At 45.3% G+C, this 24,576-nt stretch overlaps 1 protein-coding gene across 1 annotated transcript in view; it reads left to right on the top strand.

Annotated features, from left to right (window-relative positions):
* Positions 1 to 255: 255 nt before the first annotated feature.
* The window catches only part of LOC124802541 (phenoloxidase-activating factor 2), a 262,603-nt gene continuing 238,282 nt past the window's right edge, over positions 256 to 24,576 (top strand). The window contains exon 1 of the mRNA XM_047263400.1: positions 256 to 465. The gene's annotated coding sequence lies outside the window, so the exon portion shown is untranslated. The remainder of the gene's footprint in view (positions 466 to 24,576) is intronic.

The following is a 24,576-nucleotide window of genomic DNA, read 5'->3' as shown; positions in this document are numbered from 1 at the left end:
GACGCCAATTGAGGAGCAACTTGACTGAGAAGAAGAACCGCACTCACGAAAACTGGTAACGGCTGGGAGAGCGGTGTGCTGATGCTGGCCATCCGTACCCTCATCCAGTGACGTCCCTCTGCTCGTCCGGAAGGATTAGATGTCCTGGCTAGAAAGAGTTTGTTAATACTGCACGCCATTGTCATATGTCAGATAGAATACATCCCACGCTTATGTGCAGCAGAAAATATAAACTGAGAGAGGCGACATCAGCAATTTCATGACAAAATATTTAACTGTATCCCCGCAAGACGAATTACAAGTCGACGTCGAAAGCCAGCCGCGGCTGTCGCCGTACTGACTGCGACCTCAGGGCCTGCCTCGCAGCCGAGGCCGCCCGAGAGAAGCCGACGGGCGCCGAAGCTGCAGCGCTGCGAGACACGAGCCAGTAGCCAGCCGGGCGCCGACGGCGGTACGTCGCTCGATGTGAGTCTCGCCTAATCATTTTATGATTAGTACTATTTGCGACGTGTTAAGTGTATACCGCAGTTTATATTTTCTATAGAAGAAAAATTCCCTCCTAATTAGGAACAACGACGATACGAGTGGCGTTTATACCGCGAGCAGAATGGCTACAAAACTATCGTGAGTCTGCGCAGAGCCAACACTCGAGGCGTGTTGGTGAAAACAAGGGTAGTCGGTTCTTGTTTCCTTGTGCCCGTTATACTGTTGGTCGTTTCAATTACAGTTTTAAAAAAGGCGCTGCTAGTTGGTGGTTTTTCGTAAAATATTCCTCCGCGGCTATTTTTCGAGTTATTATTCTAATGAAACAGTTGACTAATTGCATCACGTGTCATCCGTAAATAGAACCAGATTCTACACTCGTGAATTTTAATTTTCCCAAATTTTTACCGACGTGAGGGACTGTTGCCCACAAAATGTTTGTAAAAACATGTTCCAGTTCGAGAATCTACAATCAGATACTAGCAGGTTAGGTTTACTCCCAGTTTGGTTTCATATCATACAGGACATACTACATTTAACAATTCTGGTCATTGGTTAAAGCTGTCGCACATGAGTCGGAACTTAGTGATTTGAACTGGATTCAAGACGTACGTTCTTGCATGTATGCCTGTGTCATTTTGTAGATATCGATCTCAAAACTATTTAGTTAATTGTAAAACCTGATACAGTAATTAAAATAGGGGCATGAGGGATGTACATACCGACCCTATGGAAAAGCGTGTTGTAATAGATAGACAGCACATGTCTAGGACAGGAATTATAATAATAATAATAATTATTATTATTATTTTAATGAGACTACCAGTTAGTAACGCGTTCTTAGAATAGATGCGTAAGTTAACGCACAGTTCAGTATTTAATAAATGATTCCAGCAACTGTGCTTTCACAATACTGCCAACTATTCTTCTGATGTTTCATGTAAACATAATAAAATTAATGTTTCCAAAACGCTCTCAAAATCAGCAACATGGTCAGTAGCTGTATCTCCTGGTTTTTAGCGCAAATGATTCATGAAAACCATAAAATGATAGCAAATAGCTGCAGTTGCCATGATAAGAGTATTGTGATACGTTTCTGTATTTCTTTTAACACTTTGTGAAGAGCGGCGGAGAGTTTCTGAACGCATCCGCCATAGACGTTGCACCACGTCTGTGTTAACGAGGCACCGGGTAGTCATACACGACCGATTGTTGTTGTTGTTGTTGTTGTTGTCTTCAGTCCTGAGACTGGTTTGATGCAGCTCTCCATGCTGCTCTATCCTGTGGAAGCTTCTTCATCTCCCAGTACCTACTGCAACCTACATCCCTCTGAATCTGCTTAGTGTATTCATCTCTTGGTCTCCCTCTACGATTTTTACCCTCCACGCTGCCCTCCAATACTAAACTGGTGATACCTTGATGCCTCAGAGCATGTCCCACCAACCGATCCCTTCTTCTAGTCAAGTTGTGCCACAAACTTCTCTTCTCCCCAATCCTATTCAATACCTCCTCATTAGTTATATGCTCTACCCATCTAATCTTCAGCATTCTTCTGTAGCACCACATTTCGAAAGCTTCTATTCTCTTCTTGTCCAAACTAGTTATTGTCCATGTTTCACTTCCATACATGGCTACGCCCCATACAAATACTTTCAGAAACGACTTCCTGACACTTAAATCTATACTCGATGTTAACAAATGTCTGTTCTTCAGAAACGCTTTCCTTGCCATCGCCAGTCTCCATTTTATATCCTCTCTACTTCGACCATCATCAATTATTTTGCTCCCCAAATAGCAAAACTCCTTTACTACTTTAAGTGTCTCATTTCCTAATCTAATTCCCTCAGCATCACCCGACTTAATTCGAGTACATTCCATTGTCCTCGTTTTGCTTTTGTTGATGTTCATCTTATATCCTCTCAAGACCGATATTTATGCATACGACCGATATTTATGCATTAATACGTGTGTAGTTGGTATTTTATCACTCGTCTGTGACTGGGAGTATGATTATTTACAGAAAACTGAAGGTTGGCAGCAGGAGGCCCTGCTGCCTCCGCTGCCCCGGACGGGCAGCGGCTGTCTGGGGGCGCAGTGGTTCGCCCGAGTCCTCGCCCTGCTCTTGTTCCCCCTCCTCGCGTGTTCTCCTTGACTTGGTGCACTTCGTCTTTCTCCTGTGCTTCTCTCGCCCTGCCCGTGTCGCTAGTCTTCTCTGGGTACTGTTGGGTGGCGTATCTCTGCTGAACGGCGGGGGTATGCCTCCCCCGCACCTCGGTTGGTTTGTTTGTTCATTTGGGGGAGGGGACCAAACAGCGAGGTCATCGGTCCCACAGATTAGGAAAGGATGGGGAGGTCGGTCGTGCCCTTTGAGAGGAACTACCCCCATTTTTGCTGGAGCGATTTAGGAAAATCACGGAAAACCTAAATGAGGATGGCTGGACGCGGGATTGAACCGCCGTCCTCCCGAATGCGAGTCCAGTGTGCTAACCACTGCGCCACCTCGTTCGGTCATCGCACTTTTTGCATATGGGCGCCTCCGGTTGCTTGCTGGTCGGGGCACCTAGCCCGCCTTGCTTCCTTCTGCCCCCCCACCACCTTCGGTAGACCTTGTAGTCTCCTTTTCTTGGGTTTCGCACACTACGTCCTTCTCTGGCGTGTCGTTTTGTTGACTTGCCTGTTCCAGGTAGGAGGGATTGATAATGACCTCGTCGTTTGGTCCCTTTAATCACTAAACCAACCAACCTTCCTGAGTAGTTGGATCACGGTTTCTAGTCAAAAGTATTTTTTTTTTTGTCAGAGGAAGAAGTGTTATATTCTTTCCTACGAAATCGCATTGTTCGTCAATGACTCGTCAGGCGCTAGATCGTCGTTTTCAGATATTCTGAAAAAACTGAGTGTTGAATCCTGCTTAGTCGTCAAAATTGTGGGGTCTATGAAGTCTGCCTTCTCGGATCGCTAGACAATATTCAGACAAATCGTATTAATGAGTTTTATTACGAAATAAACAATTACAATACTTAACTCTGACAATAACACAGAAATGTCGCAAGCAAAGGGCGACAGAAAATCAGATAGCTCTGAGCACTGTGGGACTTAACATCTGAGGTGATCAGTCCGCTAGAACTTAGAACTACTTAAACCTAACTAACCTAAGGACATCACACACATTCATGCCCGCGGCAGGATTCGAACCTGCGACCGAAGCGGTCGCGTGGTTCCAGACTGAGGCGCCTAGAACCGCTCGGCCACCGCGGCCGGCAAAGGGCGACAGACAAAATACTCGTAGACAGTGTTCTTCAGTATACAGAATTCCTAAGTCGCTGGTCTTAAAGTGCCTCATCTTGATGCTGGTGTAGAAGTGTGCCGCGGCAGGTCGGGAGCGGCGCTTACGTCCTCTTCGCACAGGGAGCGATGCCGCCCTGGACAGCGGTCGGCCGGCCAGCGTGCGATTGGCTGACGCCGTCTCGCCACAGCGCTCTGTGCTCCGTAGTTCCCGAGTGGCGTGCCGGCGCTTCACTTCACGCCGTAACACGAAGCTGTGGCGAATGTGAGTTCAGATGTTTAGTAACCTTGCCCCACACTTAGATCATTTGATATAAATCACGCAGGAAGTGTCTACGAAACAAGACACGAGTGATGGCTGAAATGAACTTTGTTGTATGAAGATAGTATCTTTTCCCGAAAGAACAGATACCATTGATGACCGTGCATCTTCTCTAAAATGAAATAATTAAATCGAAACCCTTAGGTGCCGAGTTCTTTTGGGAACAGATACTATCTTCATATACTTAAAGGCTACCCAGCCACTGACCTACTTCTGTGCGAATGCACACGCTTTGCCCGATCTCTTACGGGTCTCCCGCGAGTACTGAGTGAATGGGCAAATATCTATTAGGAGCACTACGAATGTAGGTTGTGGACAGTTGGGAATGTGGGTCTCCACGCGAAGCGTGCAAGGGATAAGTCCCTGCAGTCGCACTATCCTCTCCGCCCTCGGTGGCTCAGATGGATAGAGCGTCTGCCGTGTAAGCAGGAGATCCCGGTTTCGAGTCCCCGTCGGGGCACACATTTTCAACGTGTCCTCATTGATGTGTATCAACACCTGTCGGCAGCTGATTTAATTATCATTTCGAACTTTGTTGTGTCCGCACCCCTTCCGCTGCGTACTGCTGTCGCCATTTTCTTCTCATTGCCCGTCATCAAGCGGGTCGTACTATACTGAAGCCAGTAAGAATATATCAGTCTTGTAGTGTTTGTTGTCTCAAATATTTGGCCGTTTTTTCCGAATACGTAAAGATTTCCGAGATTGTGGTTAGATTGGGACCTGGCGGCACAGCTTAAATTGCTGCAAGTGAAACGAGGAACCGTGAAATTTATGATCTTGCCTCTCACAGACACTTGCCTGTTTTCCCCACCTTTGGCAATTATTCGGGATTATGAAACCCAAAAGGGCTTCACTAAGGTGCGGGGCGACCAGAACGCTGAACAGTCTGCAGAGTCTGGAAACTGTGGTTATGGAGACGTTCTGGTCATCGATATTGACGGGATTTAATGGCGCAAATAAATTGTTGCAAAGTGTTGATACCGTTATTGGGACGGTAATAAAGTCCTAAGATTCTGCATTTGGCTAACGGCGTTGCCACAGTGGTAAGACCAGTTGCCATCAGATCACCAAATTGAAGTGCTGTCGGGTTTGGCTAGCACTCGGATGGATGACTGCCTGCGTCTGCAGAGTGTGGTGCACTCAGTCCTTGTGACGCCAATTGAGGAACCACACGCCCATCCGTATCGCCATCCAGTTGCACCTATCGTCTGAGGACGACACGGCGGTCAGTCGGAAGCGTTGGGCCTTCCGAGGCCAGTTTTTCACTTGGATACATACGAGAGAATCGTCCTACATACGAGACATGTGAAAACGTTGGCTTCGAAAAGAGTAAGCTAAATATGTACAAAACAGGCGCAAGAAGACTGAAAGTGGATGGTAGGTGAGCTTGTACTACACTCCAGAGCAAAAAAAGGAAAAAGACTTACCATGAGGGAATTATACGAATGGGACGGAAAGAGATGGATGTGGTGTACGTGTGCAGACAAACAAATTATTACAGTTTCAGAAAAAGTGGATGATTTTTTCAAGGGAAAGAGCTTCACAAATCGGACTCAACAACGCGTTAGTCTGCTTCTGGCCCTTATGCAAGTAGTTATTTGGTTTTCCATTGATTGGTAGAGATGTTGGATGTCCTCTTCAGTGATATCACGCCGAATTCTGCCCGAGGACAAGCAGCAGATACTGTCGCTGTGTGCGGGCGGGAATTATCTTGCTTGCCATGAAAGGTAACAAAACGGCCTGAACTCAGGAATCCAGTGGACACTACACTGCACGGAAACGCTTCTCCTCTACGGAAACAACGATGAGAATATGAAAACCCGTGCACGAGTACGAAGAGTATGGAGTAGTCGCACAAGTCCGCCAGCCCCGGACCCTGGGCAAAAACTTGACAGTGGCGGCCCTCCCCCTCGAGACAGGACATCAAAAATTTTAAAAAAGCTATTTCCACAAATATGTTCATTTTGTAGCGGACATCTTTCGTAGCGCTTGATGTATCAAGCATGTATGTACGAGGAAATGTAAGACACGTTATTTGGTCTTAAGTGTGCCAAAGTGCCGTGCCGTGCCATGCCTCTTCACACGGCATTATTCTATCGCACGTCACTGTATTTCGCTCTGTGGAATTTGAAATACTCTGTAATGAAAGCCATCAAAGCTACATTCAGAACAGAGGAAATTAAAATGTTCTGTGGTCCGTCTCCTGCTCCCAGTCGGTCCGGTTTGACGTCCGACTCCCGTTAAACAAAACTCACAACTAATACTGGGCGGGATTATTTGTAACCAGCAGAATAAGAACTCTTTAGGAAACTTGTACTTTTTGTTGCCTATTAGCTGACAACTTTCTCTTTTGTGCGACATAAAAATTAAATACAGGAAACAAAACCAATAAAGACAAGAGACAAGCAAGACGGTACACATCTCTTAATCCTTAGGTGTCAACATTTTTTCTCTCTAATCTTGTTACAGCTTTAGACGACATGCTTTCCTTTCTGCGAAAGAATCCGTTACCTCATGAAATTTCGTCAAACGTTTTGCTGCATGAAAAATCAAAAAGTCGTCGTCTAATACTGAAAGAAGCTGTTAATACGAAAAGTACCCAAGACTGATGTGGTTTCTCGATTTGATTACGTCTGTTTTGTCACTGCCCATTAGATAAAACGAAATAGATGTTCTAAATAGTCCTTTCTAATATTACAGCAATTGTAACACACGCCAAATAAGCGAGTTTGTTTTGGCACTAATGGTTATTTTTATGTATCTCACTTACATAAGTAACACGGCAAAATATAATTCACAAAGCACCAATATCAAATACCTATTAAGGCTACTACAAGCAAAATGTTTTATATTGGGAAAAAGTTTCGTTTTTCATTCATATGCTCAGATCGAAAAGTAATTAGTACGAAATTTCTGTATAAATTTGGTATCGTCATATTTTTCCATATAATTTTTGTGATGTCCCCGTTTCTTCTCCTTCCTCGTTCTAACAAGCAATCTTGCCATCTATAATTCTGTAAGTATTTCTGCCATTGTCAAAACTTATTCTTCGCTTAAATTCACAAACCCTGCCAGAATCACCAGTTTATCTATCTCGCGTCTATGCTCCGTTTAGGCGTTATTGAGTGTTCTTACAACGCGTTTTCCGCCCAATTCTGAGAACTGAACTTTAGCGGCTGCTAACTGGAGACTGTACAAATGGCCGTTAGTAGTGTAGCGTCGGTCTTTCTGCATTTCCCTGCGAGTATCCGTCGTCGATAGTTCATTGCGGACAACAGCATCACCGGCGGTCTGATACTGTTCTTTACCGTGTCTAGTAAATAATTTGTGTACATTAAGAGCAGTAATTTACGGAACCAATCGCGCTTCATTGGGGCTCATCTGATTTCCCCGCTTCTGTGAAACATCGGCCGTCCAGTGCAACGTGCTGGGCTCGGCGAGTGAAAGGTTCATTGCGTCAGCCTGCCACAAGCCTGTGGAGGTACTCCACGTGTAGTCCAGCGCCTTTCCGAAATCTGTGCACTTGCAAGATGCCGCGTTTAATACTGCAAACTGGCTTTCACATGAATGGTTTCCGTTTTTTCCGTATCCGTTCTGGTTATATGAGACAAACTTTATCTTCATCGAGGAATGTCATAATGTCTGAGCCGAGAATATGCAAGGCCGTCAGCGACTTCGGTATGTAGTTCGTGACACCCGCTCTGTTAGTCTTCGGACTATGCCCACAGCGTAACATTCTAGGTTAAAGTGAGCTAATTCTGCAGCGCATGTATAGTAAAATTTAATAGGAATTGAGAAATGGCGTGGGGCCTCTAACACTGGTGAAGGTCGCGGTTAAAGCAGGCTCGGACATGGTAATTGGATGTCTCTATAGGCCCCCTGGCTCAGCAGCTGTTGTGGCTGAGCACCTGAAGGATAATTTGGAAAATATTTCGAGTAGATTTCCCCACCATGTTATAGTTCAGGGTGGAGATTTTAATTTGCCGGATATAGACTGGGAGACTCAAACTTTCATAACGGGTGGCAGGGACAAAGAATCCAGTGAAATTTTTTCAAGTGCATTATCTGAAAACTACCTTGAGCAGTTAAACAGAGAACCTACTCGTGGCGATAACATATTAGACCTTCTGGTGTCTAACAGACCCGAACTATTTGAAACAGTTAACGCAGAACAGGGAATCTAGGCGCTACAGCCTGGAGCCGAGCGACCGCTATGGTCGCAGGTTCGAATCCTGTCTCGGGCATGGATGTGTGTGATGTCCTTAGGTTAGTTAGGTTTAATTAGTTCTAATTGCTAGGCGACTGATGACCTCAGAAGTTAAGTCTCATAGTGCTCAGAGCCATTTGAACCAAGAACAGGGAATCAGCGATCATAAAGCGGTTACTGCATCGATGAATTCAGCCGTAAATAGAAATATTAAAAAAGGTAGGAAGATTTTTCTGTTTAGCAAAAGTGACAAAAAGCAGATTACACATACCTGCCGGCTCAACACAAAAGTTTTGTCTCAAGTCAGATAGTGTTGAGGATCAGTGGACAAAGTTCAAAACCATCGTACAATATGCGTTAGATGAGTATGTGCCAAGCAAGATCGTAAGAGATGGAAAAGAGCCACCGTGATACAACAACAGAGTTAGAAAACTGCTGCGGAAGCAAAGGGAACTTCACAGCAAACATAAACATAGCCAAAGCCTTGCAGACAAACAAAAATTACGCGAAGCGAAATGTAGTTTAAGGAGGGCTATGCGAGAGGTGTTCAATGAATTCGAAAGTAAAGTTCTATGTACTGACTTCGCAGAAAATCCTAAGAAATTTTGGTCTTATGTCAAAGCGGTAGGTGGATCAAAACAAAATGTCCAGACACTCTGTGACCAAAATGGTACTGAAACAGAGGATGACAGACTAAAGGCCGAAATACTAAATGTCTTTTTCCAAAGCTGTTTCACAGAGGAAGACTGCACTGTAGTTCCTTCTCTAGATTGTCACACAGATGACAAAATGGTAGATATCGAAATAGACGACAGAGGGACAGAGAAACAATTAAAATCGCTCAAAAGAGGAAAGGCCGCTGGACCCGATGGGATACAAGTTCGATTTTACACAGAGTACGCGAAAAAACTTGCCCCCCTTCTTGCAGCGGTGTACCGTAGGTCTCTAGAAGAGCGTAGCGTTCCAAAGGATTGGAAAAGGGCACAGGTCATCCCCGTTTTCAAGAAGGGACGTCGAACAGATGTGCAGAACTATAGACCTATATCTCTTAACGTCGATCAGTTGTAGAATTTTGGAACACATATTATGTTCGAGTATAATGACTTTTCTGGAGAATAGAAATCTACTCTGTAGGAATCAGCATGGGTTTCGTAAAAGACGGTCGTGAGAAACCCAGCTCGCGCTATTCGTCCACGTGACTCAGAGGGCCATAGACACGGGTTCACAGGTAGATACCGTGTTGCTTGACTTCCGCAAGGCGTTCGATACGGTTCCCCACAGTCGTTTAATGAACAAAGTAAGAGCATATGGACTATCAGACCAATTGTGTGATTGGATTGAAGAGTTCCTAGATAACAGAACGCAGCATGTCATTCTCAATGGAGAGAAGTCTTCCGAAGTAAGAGTCATTTCAGGTGTGCCGCAGGGGAGTGTTATAGGACCGTTGCTATTCACAATATACATAAATGACCTTGTGGATGACATCGGAAGTTCACTGAGGCTTTTTGCAGATGATGCTGTGGTGTATCGAGAGGTTGTAACAATGGAAAATTGTATTGAAATGCAGGAGGATCTGCAGCGAATTGACGCATGGCGCAGGGAATGGCAATTGAATCTCAATGTAGACAAGTGTAATGTGCTGCGAATACATAGAAAGATAGATCCCTTATTATTTAGCTACAAAATAGCAGGTCAGCAACTGGAAGCAGTTAATTCCATAAATTATCTGGGAGTACGCATTAGGAGTGATTTAAAATGTAATGATCATATAATGCTGATCGTCGGTAAAGCAGATGCCAGACTGAGATTCATTGGAAGAATCCTAAGGAAATGCAATCCAAAAACGAAGGAAGTTGGTTACAGTACACTTGTTCGCCCACTGCTTGAATATTGCTTACCAGTATTGGTATCCGTACCAGATAGGGTTGATAGAAGAGATAGAGAAGATCCAATGGAGAGTAGCGCGCTTCGTTACAGGATCATTTACTAATCGTGGAAGTGTTACGGAGATGATAGATAAACTCCAGTGGAAGACTCTACATTAGAGACGCTCAGTAGCTCGGTACGGGCTTTTGTTAAAGTTTCGAGTACATAACTTCACCGAAGAGTCAAGCAGTATATTGCTCCCTCCTACGTATATCTTGCGAAGAGACCATGAGGATAAAATCAGAGAGATTAGAGCCCACACAGAAGTATACCGACAATCCTTCTTTCCACGAACAATACGAGACTGGAACAGAAGGGAGAACCGTCAGGTTGTTTGCGGAGTATGGATGTAGATGTAGAAAGCAGTCTTAACTGGTTTTCAGCACCGATGTTTCTTCTTTCAGTGTGTCTCCTTTGTGAGCGGGTGAGATGGTGTGGTGGCATCATCATGTGCAAACAAACTGTTAATGCGGAATTTACTGTTTAAGTATCTGAGAAGAGACTTAACGGAAGAGAGATTGGATAGAAGGTCTGGGTCCGTTCACTAACACTGCGTGAATGCGGCCTCTGTTCACTTGGATCACACCAGCGTTTGCGTTGTCTCCACGAAGGTCTTGAACTTTTGTATGTATTCAGTGGTTGTGCTGAGAGAACTCTGTCATGATGACAAACTGCAGTACTGCGTCGTCCTTTCCATAATGATCAACATCTGACGACACAGCTCTTGCAATAAGTTTAGAGTAAAATTTGAAAAAAGGTAATAATCATTCTAATTCTGATTAAAATTCGCAGCAGCTAAGTAAGTGTCCTCGTCGCAGCATAGCGCGCCGTGACAGTCTTCGCAATACGGGGACAGTACCTGTTGTAAGACGGGGACACCGTCCAAACTTTAGTACGAGGGTGAGTCAAATGAAAACCTTAAATTTGTAATAACAAGTCGACATTTCGCGCCGTTATCCTGTAAGGCGGTAAGTGTGCTACAAACAGCGTGCAGAATGGCCTGAAGGTGGTAACATAGTGCAGGTGCACACATACCGTCGCAGTATCAGTATAAAGATGGCCGCCTCACTTGCGACTTGCACCAGGGAAGAACGGCGTTCTGTTATTCGGTTTTTGCGTAGTGAAGGTGTGAAACCTAAGTGAAATTCGTCGACGAGTGAAGGTTCAGTACGGTGATGCATGTTTGTCACAGCAGCAGGTCTACGAATTGAGTAGGAAGTTCGCAAATGGTGTGACTTCAATGGAAGATGCTCCCCGTGCAGGCCAGGCACAACGAGTTGTGACTCCACAGAACATTGCAGCAGTTGAAGCCATAGTGACACTGAATGACATTGCAGCATGTTTACAGATTAGTCACGGGTCCGTTCCGATGAAGAGGTACGCCATGCGGTGCGTGAGTGGTTGCGCGGACTACCAAAAGAATTTTTTTCTAAAGGAAATTATGCACTTTGTAAGCGCTGGAGGACCTACATTGAGCGTGGGGGAGAGTATGTTGAAAGGTGATACAGCTTTGTACCACTTTTCCACAATAAATAATATTTTAAAAAATATTTAAGGTTTTTATTTGACTCACCCCCGTATGTTGTTGGGTCTGCTGTAACTATTTTCAGTGTGCACCTCAATTTGCCACGAGTTTGCTCTAAAAAAAAAACCTAGGGAACCTATTGAAAATCACAGTGATATGACAGATACTGCTTTGGTCTGATTTTATGCCTCTGACAATTAGTCGTACAAACAGTCTCCTACCAGAGGCAAAGCGTGCAGAATATGATGTGAGCGAGAGAGGAGCGCCGCATCTGTCACACCCAAGTGTGAATTCCCCGTGAAGTGAGGCAAACAGCTGCGAGTGCTCCTCGCTTAGGTGTGAAGGTAGGGGCGGCCAGAGAGCTACGGTAAGCGACAACTGCCGAACGTGTCACTCACTGCAGAGGTGGGAGCGGTGCGTTGTAGGGGAGCCAGCAGAGCAGCGTTCGCTACCAGCTGCCGTTCAGCTCGGCGTTGATTTCGCGTCAACAAATCACCAGAGGTGCAAACAAGCGACGAACAACGGGAACGGTTAGCGAATCGAGCGGGACGCGGTAGCCTGTCACTCGCTTGTTAGGGACGGCGCTTCCGTCATCACACTTTGCCAAGAATGGTAGAGCAATGAGAAGAAGAGAGAGAGAAGGCGTCGCTCCGCGCACGACATTGAGGTACACCAGTATGTTCCACAAAGCCGCTCGAAGAAGCGTTTTTTCAAGTGGGTCGTGTCCTGATTTCTATTGGTCACAGAGGTATGGGTAAAGGGTTTTAGATAGCCCTTCGCCTAGCGACCATTTGTACTCGTGTACCGATCAACAAAAGCAAAACGAGGATAGTCGAATGTAGTCGAATTAAGTCTGGTGATGCTGAGGGAATTAGATTAGGAAATGAAACACTTAAAGTAGTAAAGGAGTTTTGCTATTTGGGGAGAAAAATAACTGGTGATGGTCGAAGTAGAGAGGACATAAAATGTAGACTGGCAATAGCAAGGAAAGCATTTCTGACGAAGAGAAATTTGTTAACATCGAGTATAGATTTAAGTGTCGGGAAGTCGTTTCTGAAAGTATTTGTATGGAGTGTAGCCATGTATGGAAGTGAAACATGGACGATAAATAGTTTAGACAAGAAGAGAATAGAAGCTTTCGAAATGTGGTGCTACAGAAGAATGCTGAAGATTAGATGGGTAGATCACATAACTAATGAGGAGGTATTGAATAGAAACGGGGAGGAGTTTGTGGCACAACTTGACAAGAAGGGACCGCTTGGTAGGACATGTTCTGAGGCATCAAGGTATCACAAATTTAGTATTGGAGGGCAGCGTGGAGGGAGACCAAGAGATGAATACACTAAGCAGATTCAGAAGGATGTAGGTTGCAGTAAGTACTGGGAGATGAAGAAGCTTGCACAGGATAGAGTAGCATGGAGAGCTGCATCAAACCAGTCTCAGGACTGAAGAGCACAACAACAACAACCTGTCGGAAGAACGGGCATATTGTATCTATCCTATCTTACAACTGTTGTCGTTGTTGTTGTTGATGTTGTTGTTGTTGTGGGTGGTAGTGGTTGTGGTGGTCTCCAGTCCACAGGCTGGTTTGTTAAAACTCTCCATGCTACTCTATCCTGTGCAAGCCTCTTCATCTCCGAGTAACTAATGCAACCTACATCCTTCTGAATCTGCTTGGTGTACTCATCTCTTGGTCTCCCTCTACGATTTTTACCCTCCACACTTCCCTCGAATACTAAATTGGCGATCCCTTGATACCTCAGAACCTACCAACCGATCCCTTCTTTTAGTCAGGTTGTGCCACAAATTCCTCTTCTTGCCAATTCTGTTCAGTACCTCCTCATTAGTTACGTGATCTACCCATCTAATCTTCAGCGTTCTTCTATAGCACCACATTTCAAAAGCTTCTATTCTCTTCTTGTCTAATCTATTTATCGTCTATGTTTCACTTGCGTTCTGCACTTCATACAAATACTTTAAGAAAAGACTTACTGCCACTTAAATCTATACTCGATGTTAACAAATTTCTCTTCTTCAGGAACGCTTTCCTTGCCATAGCCAGTTTACATTTTATATCCTCTCTACTTCGACCGTCATCAGTTATTTTGCTCCCCAAATAGCAAAACTCATCTACTACTTTAAGTGTCTCATTCATCTCCCAATTTGATTCGACTACATTCCATTATCCTCGTTTTGCTTTTGCTAACGTTTTTCTGATATCCACTTTTCAAGACACTGTACATTCCGTTCAACTGCTCTTCCAGGTCCTTTGCCGTCTCTGACAGAATTACAATGTCATCGGCAAACCTCAAAGTTTTTATTTCTTCCTCACGGATTTTAATTCCTACTCCAAATTTTACTTCCGTTTCCTTTACTGCTTGCTCAATATACAGATTGAATAACATCGGGGTGGGCTACAACCCTGTCTTACTACCTTCTCAAGCACTGCCTCCCTTTCATGCTCCTCGACTCTCATAACTGCAGTCTCGTTTCTGTACAAATTGTAAATAGCCTTTCGCTCTCAGTATTTTACTCCTGCCATACCTGCCACGTACAGTACAGGGTCAAAAAATAAAGATTACACGCTTCGTCCAGCCCAAGCAGATTGAGCAAATCGGTGTGTTCTACTGCAGTAGGGGTGGTCTCGGGCGGGGCTTAAGCGGCTTGTAAAAGCACCATTTGTTCCTGGGCGGTTCCTGAGAAAACCTCGAAAAACCATGATTTTTGGGAAAATGAATGTACAAATTGTGGGGACAGCCACATTGTCAAATGTATTCGTGGCAGATCGTCGAAATTTATACGGTAAACCATCACCTTGGGGAGCCATGAAACTTTTGTCGGTACCGTTACCCGTTACCGAGATCCAGAGATTTTGTTGCCGTACTTACGCACGTAATATCCGGTCTCAGGCGTATATGTAGTTTTAGCTGACGTACTGAACAAATGATAAAGGTTCTGGAAACATCGGAAGAGTTCCGAGGTCACCAAAGTATGTTTTCAGTCGCCTTTTTTCCGGTAATACTTGGTGACGCGCTGCCTGTGTTTGGTGAGCGCTTCACGCCTGTGCAAGGTGTCTCGGCCAGGACGTTGTCAGATGATGCCACGTGGCGCCTCGTTCACCAAGCGATCATACGGAATTCATCCTGCTTGCAAGTCCAACACCACGTTTTGTGGTTTCTCTAGGTATAGCCTAAAAATTGTGCGCATTCATGTACAGTAAAGTGAACTGGCGTTGGATGGAAAACGACTTTGTGTTGGCGTTATGCATTTATGTGTTCTTATTTATTGTTTATACGTGTCGAAGTATATACACTAAAGAGTCAAAGAAACGTATACGCGTGCGTATTCAAATGCAGAGATACATAAACAGGTAGAATATGGCGCTGCGGTCGGCAACGCCTATATAAGACAACAAGTATCTGGCGCAGTTGTTAGATCGGTTACTGTTGCTGCAATGGCAGGTTATCAAGATTCATGTGAGGTTGAACGTGATGCTATAGTCGGCGCACGAGCCGTGGGACACAGCATCTCCGAGGTAGCGATGAAGTGGGAATTTTCGCGAACGACCATTTCACAAGTATACCATGAATATCAGAAATCCGGTAAAACATCAGATCGACGACATCGCTGCGGCCGGAAAAAGATCGTGAAAGAACGGGAGCAATGACGACTGGAATCGTTCAATGTTACAGAAGTGCAACCCTTCCAAATTGCTGCAGATTTCAGTGCTGGGCCACCAACAAGTGTCAGCGTGCCAACCATTCAACGAAACATTATCGGGCTGGGCTTTTGGAGCCGAAGGCCCACTCTTGTACCCTTGTTAACTGCGCGACACCTTTACGCCTCGCCTGGGCCCGTCAACACCGACATTGGACTGGAAACATGTTTCCTGTCGGACCAATCTCGTTTCAAATTGTATCGAGCGGATGGACATGTACAGTTACGGAGACAACCTCATGAATTCATGGACCTTGCATGTCAGCAGGGGACTATTGAAGCTGGTGGAGGCTCTATGATGGAAAGGGGCGCGTGCAGTTGGAGTGACATGGGACCCTAGGTACGTCTAGATACCACTGTGACAGATAACATGTAAGTAAGCAACCTGTGTGATCACCGGCATCCATTCATGTCCTTTGAGCATTGCAATTCTAGCAGGGTAATGCGACACCCACCCCATACGTCCAGAATTGCTACACAGTGCTCCATGAACAGTGTTCTGAGTTTAAACACTTCCGCTGGCCACCAAACTCCCCAGACACGAACATTATTGAGCATATCTGGGATGCCTTCCAACGTGCTATTCAGAAGAGATCTGCACCCTGTCGCACTCTTACGGATTGATGGACAGCCCTGCAGGATTCATGACGTCAGCTCCCTCCAGCACTACTTCAGACATTCGACGTCGTGTTGCGACACTTCTGATTGCTCTTGGGGGCCCTACACTATATTAGGCAGGTATACCAGTTTCTGTGGCTCTTCAGTGTGCCGGCCGGAGTGGCCGAGCGGTTGTAGGCGCTTCAGTCTGGAACCGCGCTGCTGCTACGGTCGCAGGTTCGAATCCTGCCTCGGGCATGGATGTGTGTGATGTCCTTAGGTTAGTTAGGTTTAAGTAGTTCTATGGGACTGAAGACCTCAGATGTTGAGTCCCATAGTGGTCAGAGCCATTTGAACCAACCTCTTCAGTGTGGTAGTTACGTTAATGCGATGGACGTAACGAACTGTAGAATTCGCTCGATAACACTCGGCGAAGAAACGATTCGCTGTCGGTCAGCACTTACCTATCATTCGCACATGAACGAGCGTATTGCTCCGAAGCTTCCACTGCCAGCTGGCTCCCTGAGGAATCGGAAACTCGGAGATGTGGGCGCCCGGCCGTACGACGGAAATGGCGACCGCGAGCCGCACTTCCCTTGTTGCGGAAGGAGGAGGGAGCGTTGTGCCAGAGCCGGGCCGGGCTGCGTCCCCGTCTGCTCGCGAAACATCCGGCCGGCACGGGTGTGACAACTGCACACAGCGCCGCCGCCGATCGCCCCGCCATCTTTCGTCTCTGCCACGTTGGAGCACGGCGGCGTTTGTCTTTCCACATACACACACGGTTAAGGTAATAGACGAGACAGCTACAAAAAATTATTATTTAAAAATGCAGTGTTAGTAAATTTCGTGAAATTGAGGGGAAAATCAGGAAGGTGCAGATTCTAACGATGTCTCTCAACCTGTTTGACCAAATCTTTGTCTCTCTGCGCCAACAGGGCGGTCCCTCGTTTACTTATTATGGTCGGCTTTAATGCGGTATCCCAGCTGAAATTTTCATAGGGTGAAATCACTGAGGCACACTGCTTGACAAAAAAAAGGTGAGGAGGGAGAAGTAATGAAATGATACCTCACGAGTTGAGGTAATGTTATTTCACTGATTTAAAAAAGTCTGATTTACAAAACTTGACGATATGAGTCCACTTACCAGTTCGACAATGCACCTCTCTGGCCCGGTTGAGTGCACTCATTGGCTTGGAAAAGGTGTCATAAAGTTGTTGTGCCCTGTCCTGAGGCAAGCTAACCCATCACTTCACATTGTGGATACTGCCACTGAGACCGTGCGTCTTCTATGTCCTCGGAAGTCTCCCACTTTGATGTATGGACTCTGATATTTCGTTATACACTGAAGCGCCAGACAAACTGGTATTGGCATGCGTATTCAAATTCAGAGATATGTGAACAGGGAGAATACGGCGCTGCGGGTGGCAACGCCGGTTAAGACAAGTGTCTGGCGCAGTTGTTGCATCGGTTACTGCTCTACAAGATTTAAGTGAGTTTGAACGTGGTGCTACAGTTGACGCACGAGCGATGCGACACAGCATGTGCGAGGTAGCGATGAAGGGATTTCCCAGTACGACCATTACACGAGTATACCACGAATATCAGGAATCTGGTAAAACATCAAATCTCCGATATCGCTTCGGCCTGAAAAATATCCTGCAAGAATGGGTCCAATGAAGACCGAAGAGAATCGTTCAATGTGACAGAATTGTAACCATTCCGCAAATTGCTGCAGTTTCAGTGCTGGGCCTTCGACAAGTATCAGCGTGCGAATCAGTCAACGAAACATCATCGATATGGGCTTTCAGAGCCGAAGGCCCACTCGTGTACCCTTGATGACTGCACGACACAAAGCATGGGGCCGTCAACACCGTCATTGGACTGTTGATGACTGGAGACATGTTGCCTGGTCGGACGAATCTCTTTTCAAATTCTATCGAGCGGGTGGATGTGTACGGATGTGGAGGCAACCTCATGAATCCATGTTTGGGGACTTCTCAAGCTGGTGGAGGCTCGTAATGGTGTGGCGCGTATGCAGTTGGAGTGATATGGGATCCCTGATACGTCTAGCTACGACTCTGACAGGTGTCACGTACATAAGCATCCTGCCTGATCACCTGCATCCATTCATGTCCATTGTGCGTTCCGACGGACTTGGCCAATTCTAACACCACACACGTCCAGAATTGCTACAGACTGGCTCCAGGAGCACTATTCTGAGTTTAAACACTTCCGCTGGTCACCAAACTCACGAACATTATTGAGCATATCTTGGATGCATTGCAACATGCTGTTCAGAAAATATCTCCGCCCTGTCGTAATCTTACGTATTGATGGACAGCCCTGCAGGATCGTGGTGTCAGTTCCCTCTAGTACTACTTTGGACATTAGTCGCGTCCATGGCACGTCGAGTTGTGGCGCTTCTGCATGCTCGCGGGGGCCCTACGCGACATTAGGCAGGTGTACCAGCCTCTTTGCCTCTTCAGTGTAGCTTCAGAGATATACGTCTCGGCTTCAAAATGGTTCAAATGGCTCTGAGCACTATGGGACTTAACATCTGAGGTCATCAGTCCCCTAGAACTTAGAACTACTTAAACCTAACTAACCTAAGGACATCACACACATCCAAGCCCGAGGCAGGATTCGAACTTGCGACCGTAGCGGTCGCGCGGTTCCAGACTGAAGCGCCTAGAACCGCTCGGCCACAGCGGCTGGCAGATCTCGGCTTCATTCTTTTAAGTGTATCAACAGTAATGTCCAGTACCAGTGTCATAATACTAAGAGGTGAATTCAGCGGCATTTCACTCTTCAAAATTAGATTAATAATTTCAGAGACTGAATATTTAGAACTTCAGACTCATCTAGTTTTAACACGAAATTGATGGCTATCTCACGCGGGAGTTAGTGATATCGTAGTCAAATAAGGAAATACGCCACGTCACGTATAGATGAAATAGTGTTGCACCGCTCAGAAATCGGTATAAAAGGATCACATAGAAACTGCAGCTCTCGTTCCGTGTTTGTGATTTACATTTGTCGAGTGATGGTTGGTTCGTGAGGATTTTGTCGCTATTCATCTAAGTAAAAGCAGAATTAGGATATCTTGAATGGTTCCGGAAATATTTGAAGTGAACCGCTTAGCTCAATCACCTGTAAATAACAAGAGTATTAATATTCGACCGTAAGAGATGCAATTCTTTTTCCTGTGTTTACGAAGTATCTTGGATTGGAAAGTCCATTTTGCCAGCGCTCGGTGATCCAGCTCTCACTCGTATCTTTAATTATCCTAGCTGTTGCAGTTCTTTGTTATTCCACAATTTCAGAAAGCTCCTTCGACTTTTAGTGTTATGTCAGTAATTCATCCGGTAGTCTTCGGTTTTCTGGTTATTCAATTTATGCTCTTTCGCGTTCTAGAAACTGCTCACATCAGAGTTTAAGCTTTGGACTTACGGTTCCAGCCAAACTTTCCACTTTGGTCTCCTAATCGATTTTCTGACACGCTTTGTACCAGCATCATTTGGAACAGCAATTGGTCGTTTATTAAACACCAAGGAAGACAGTCATAAATCATCAGATGATAATGCGACTTCATGGTCAATGAATGAATATACAACTAGTGCCTCCACTACTCAGAGTCCAGCAATGAGTAACAATCCTTTCACAAATGGAAGCCTTTTGGATGCTCTTGAACCCCATACTACATGCATTAATTTGCTGAATGAAATGCCTGACAGTGTCTCCAAGAACAGAGGTACTATTGATATTAAAGGGAGCTGTTCACAACCTCCACCAGCCAAAAAGAAGAAGATGAAGATGGCACCTTTCCCGCAGTTCTTTTGCCACTGTGACTGCCGTAATGTAGGCGAGCGGATTCATTTCGTAGCTTGTTGTTATTGGACAACTGAGAGAGCAGCCCTTCGTCAGTGGCGGCGCAATTTTTCTGCGGAAAGTTTTCTAAGTTGGTAGCAGCTTCCTTCCTGTCAGTGTGCCAGGCATTTCGTCAGTGACTTCATCTCCTCCTCCTCCTCCTCCTCCTCCTCCTCCTCTCCGTTTTATTCCTAAGTCTTAGTCAGGTTAAAGTTCTTCAGTGACTCCAAATATTGCTATTGCCAAAGCAAGTTATTTCACTTCTGTTGCATTGCAGTCAATACTTTGCTCTCTGGGTAAACTGTCTCTGATGAGGTATTTCTATACGGTATTAATCATAAGAATAAACCAGACGTAAACATTAGACCATGTAATCTTCCACGTTTTCTTGAATCTCATTGGAGCGGGAGCCTAGCTGTGTCCAGTACAGCCAAGTACCCCGTCCGGGGGCCGAACCGCGCAACAACCCTGGGTTCGGTGTGGGGCGGCGGTGGGGTGGGTGGACTGCTGTAGCCGGTTGTGGAGTTGTGCACCACTGAGGACTACGGCGGGGACGAAGCCTCTCCGTCGTTTCTAGGTCCCCAGTTCAATACGGTACAATACAATACAATGCAGTCAAGCTCTGAGCGATAATGTGGGACAACATCTTTAACGGCGTATTTAACTTGGACACCACTGGCCAGCCAGCCGGTTCCAACTAACCTGCAACGATGTGAGCAGTTGCAGTTCAGACGTAAAAAGAGACGAGCAGAGAAACAATATAGTTTCGAATGTCTCTTGATTTTTCAGGAGTATGAGTAATAATCGACAAAACTCCAGCACTACCGCACGCTTCTTTGGTGACGAGACGGAAAGAATAAAATGCTCTCGTTCTCACCTAACACATTATTCTAATTAGAAACAAGAGGATGAAAATTCGTAACTTAAACACAGAGTAATTTTTCGAGCGAGCTATGTGTGATCCAAAAGCATACTGCAGGGATTTCGCCGTATTGTGGAATACTGACGCCAGTGAAGATGTTAATTACGTCAGTCGTCTGGTAATCTCTCAGCTCCTTCCTTATACGGCTCCGAGAAATAAATTTCAGTTCTGGAACTGTCAACTGCTACGTTGATAACGAGTCGATCAACAACAGAATCCACGAAGACACCCAGGCGCCGCATTTTCTCCTCTTCTTTTGTGACGTACCGTTGTGTATCCCGACAGCTTTCGGCACTGACGTGTGAAAAAGCTGCGCGTGTTAGTTCCAGTACGTCTGGAAGCTTGAAAAATCCCTTAACTTGGCTCTAGATCAGTTCTGATGGGTTCATATTGTAATTGTAAAAATGCAGCATTCGTATGTACATACACAGTCCAGATAAAGAGTATTCGGTTTTTCATTTTTATCCTAAAGAAAACAAATTGTTTACTTAATTTAAGCAATCTTTATTAACAATCTTTCATAAAATATCGATAGTTAAGAATTTATATTTGAAAAGCAAACGGGAATTCCGCGTGCAATATATAATTAGTATCAAGAAGAGGTGCACTATTCATCAAAAATGATGATGGATTTTACAATTACGAGATGCAGGTGTTTCAAAGTGAACGGGAAAAAGGTGACCAAGTTGAGACTTGAACAGGCTTTCCACGAATTGCAGTTGATTTTCAAGCTACTGCACTATCATTTCAGCTACACATCCATGTGGATGCGTAGCTCAGCTGTGTCATATTTCAGTGTCTCCGAGAACTTCAAAGCCGAATTCTTCTGTAAATTTATGAAAAACGTTAAGAACAACCTATTTCTCGGCACTTGTTAACAATGTCCCGTGTTTCACTACGGAGTACACTCATGCTCATAAATTAAGGATAATTGCAGAATGTGGTGCTACACAACGTGGCACTACACAAAACTGGCGCTAATAGCATAGGCACATAGGGAACACACACGACACAGATCTGTAAGTCCACGGTATTGGTGATAAGTTGACAAAACCGTCCTGAAACACGTGTGCTACAAAACGCCATGTACCCCGACATCAAATGGGATGTGATCACCATGCACATGTACACAGGCCGCACAACGGGTTGCCATACTCTGGATCAGGTGGTCGAGCACCTGCTGGGGTATAGCCTCCCATTCTTGCACCAGTGACCGTCGGAGCTCCTGAAGTGTCCTAGGGGTGTGAAGACGTGCAGCGATACGTCGACCGAGAGCATCCCAGACGTGCTCGATGGGGTATAGGTCTGGAGAACAGGCAGGCCACTCCATTCCCCTGATATCTTCTGTTTCAAGGTACTCCTCCACGATGGCCGTGCACTATCATCCATCAGGAGGAAGGTGGGACCCACTGCACCTCTGAAAAGGCGGACATACCGGTGCAAAATGACGTCCCGATACACCTGACCTGTAACAGTTTCTCTGTGAAAAATATGCAGGGGTGTACCTGCACCAATCGTAATTCCACCCCACACCATCAAACCACGACCTCCATACAGGTCCCTTCCAAGCACATTAAGCGGTCGGTAACTGGTTCTTGGTTCACGCCAGATGAAAGCCCGTCCGTGAACATAACCTGGGACCACTGTTCCAATGACCATGTATTGTGTTCTTCACACCAGGCTTGACGGGCTCTCCTGTGACCAGGGGTCAGTGGAATGCACCTTGCAGGTCTCCAGGCGAATAAACCACGTCTATTTGTGCGTTTGTGAATATTCCCCATAGTTTCTTTCTCTGTAGTGCGAAATTCAATGACGGCACGTTGCTTGTAACGTACATCACATTTTCAAAGTGTCCTGCAGCTACGCTGTCCGTCGAAGTGGCGGAAACTTGGCGTGCCTACTCGGGAGACTTCAGATAATACATACGCAACGTTTCGCATTCGTAGTATTGTTTTCGGCTGAGAAAAAAAGTGCTGTGCATTACTTTCTGGGCAATCCTCGTAAAACAGTAAATACAGCAAACTAGATAACTATGGTAAATTTCATATTTTGTCACTAGTCGAACAATGCTCAAGTGACTAGAATGTCTTGGTGTTTCTGACCCCATCAAAGTGTTGTTTATAATTGGCAGATATGTGTTTTATCGTTGCCAGGACTGCAGCCTGTGCGCCAAGGACCACTGCGCTCTCCTTCACAAAACTGTGCCAGAATTACTCAAGTTAGATTTTTGATACTCATATTTAATCGTATTCCGGCTGTTGTCCTTCAGTGTGCTGTTGGCTGGTGCAGCAATTCGTAAGATGCGCACTTTCTTTTTCTCCACTGCTGTCACGTCCGGCATGCCGTGAGCCAGTCGTCGATTAGTCTGAAGTAATCATTTTGGTTTTCTCGCCGTGACTGATTAATGGTGTTCTCGTCTCCAGGCGAGTTGTTAACGCCGTCTGGTGGACTATAAAATCAAATTCGTCAAGACACCCAAAAAAAAAGTCATTGATCAGTCTGACTTGCTCATTGTCGGCTACATTTTCTTGTCTATAACTCCGCCATTGGCTGATGATGTTTCTCATAACTTCAAAACTATCGATTGCACCACAAAATTCTCTTCTTTTAATCCGCGTGTGCGATCTCCTCGCAACAGGTCAGAATGTGGTCGACTGTTTTATCAGCTCCTTTACAAAGTCTGCGGATCTGGTTTCTGCTGGTTTCTCAGTGCCGCCTTTGATAACATTCCTTCTGAGGGCTTACTGCCGTGCCGGCAGACTCAGTATTTCCATTTTTAATGGTTCCACTGGTGAGCCACAACCAGACACACCAGATCGCAGCTGCCTCATAAGTCGGCAGATGCGAAACATCGCCTTTCGGAATTACACACAACGGATTACGACCGCGCTAAGGTTCTAACGCCTGGGACTGTGTTACTAAAGAATCTGTCGAGATTAGAGTAAGGGAACCACTGATCAGTCGTGCTACTCAAGTGGGTACATCCTTGGCCACATTAAGATGGCGTCCCACAACGAACTGGCCTAGTGGGCAGGCAGCGAGCGCCCCTGGGTGCGAACCGCGGCAGAAGGGCGCAGGAGGTGAGCGCCGCGCAAGCAGTCCTTCAGGGCAGCGTCGTAGCTTCCCGAGATGTTTTGCCCGTTGGACACTGAAGTCCACCCGATCATCTCGATCGAGAGTTACGCTGGAGGAGTTTGAAGAATCACAGGCTCTCTTGCTGGCGTATACTGTATGTTTCAGTTATTCTGCAAAAATTGTTCATGCAGTTAGTTTATTGCACTTTTTGTTTTCGGATTGTCCTACTAGGATCACGTAAAAACTTCAATTTCTCTTCTTTCCTTGTTGTTTTCTGTTTTACCAGTTCTCATTTATCATCTTCCCCTGTTTTCCTTTCTTCTGTTCGTGTTGTTCCCTTTTCTTATTTTTTATGCATTGATGGCCTTAAAATTCAATATTTTATTCTTGAAATGAAGTGATTTCTTTCTGTTATTTCCGATTCTTTGATGTTATTTCATTCTACATCTTTCCTTACTTCTGTAAACAATGCTATTGTCCTTCCCTTGTTCGAGAATTACAGGAATATTTATTTCATGAACCTGTTCTCATTCATTTGGTAGAGGTGTCCAAAAAAACTTAATCTTCTTCTAGCCATCACTTATGACATTTTCTCTACATTTTTGTAGATCTCCTCATTACTTCACATATTCCAGCCATCTGTAGTTTGTATT

The sequence above is a fragment of the Schistocerca piceifrons genome, chromosome 6, assembly GCF_021461385.2.
Source record: "Schistocerca piceifrons isolate TAMUIC-IGC-003096 chromosome 6, iqSchPice1.1, whole genome shotgun sequence".
Lineage (NCBI taxonomy): Eukaryota > Metazoa > Arthropoda > Insecta > Orthoptera > Acrididae > Schistocerca > Schistocerca piceifrons.
The sequence above is the reverse complement of the archived record's forward strand: the minus strand, read 5'-3'. Positions and strand labels throughout refer to the sequence as shown.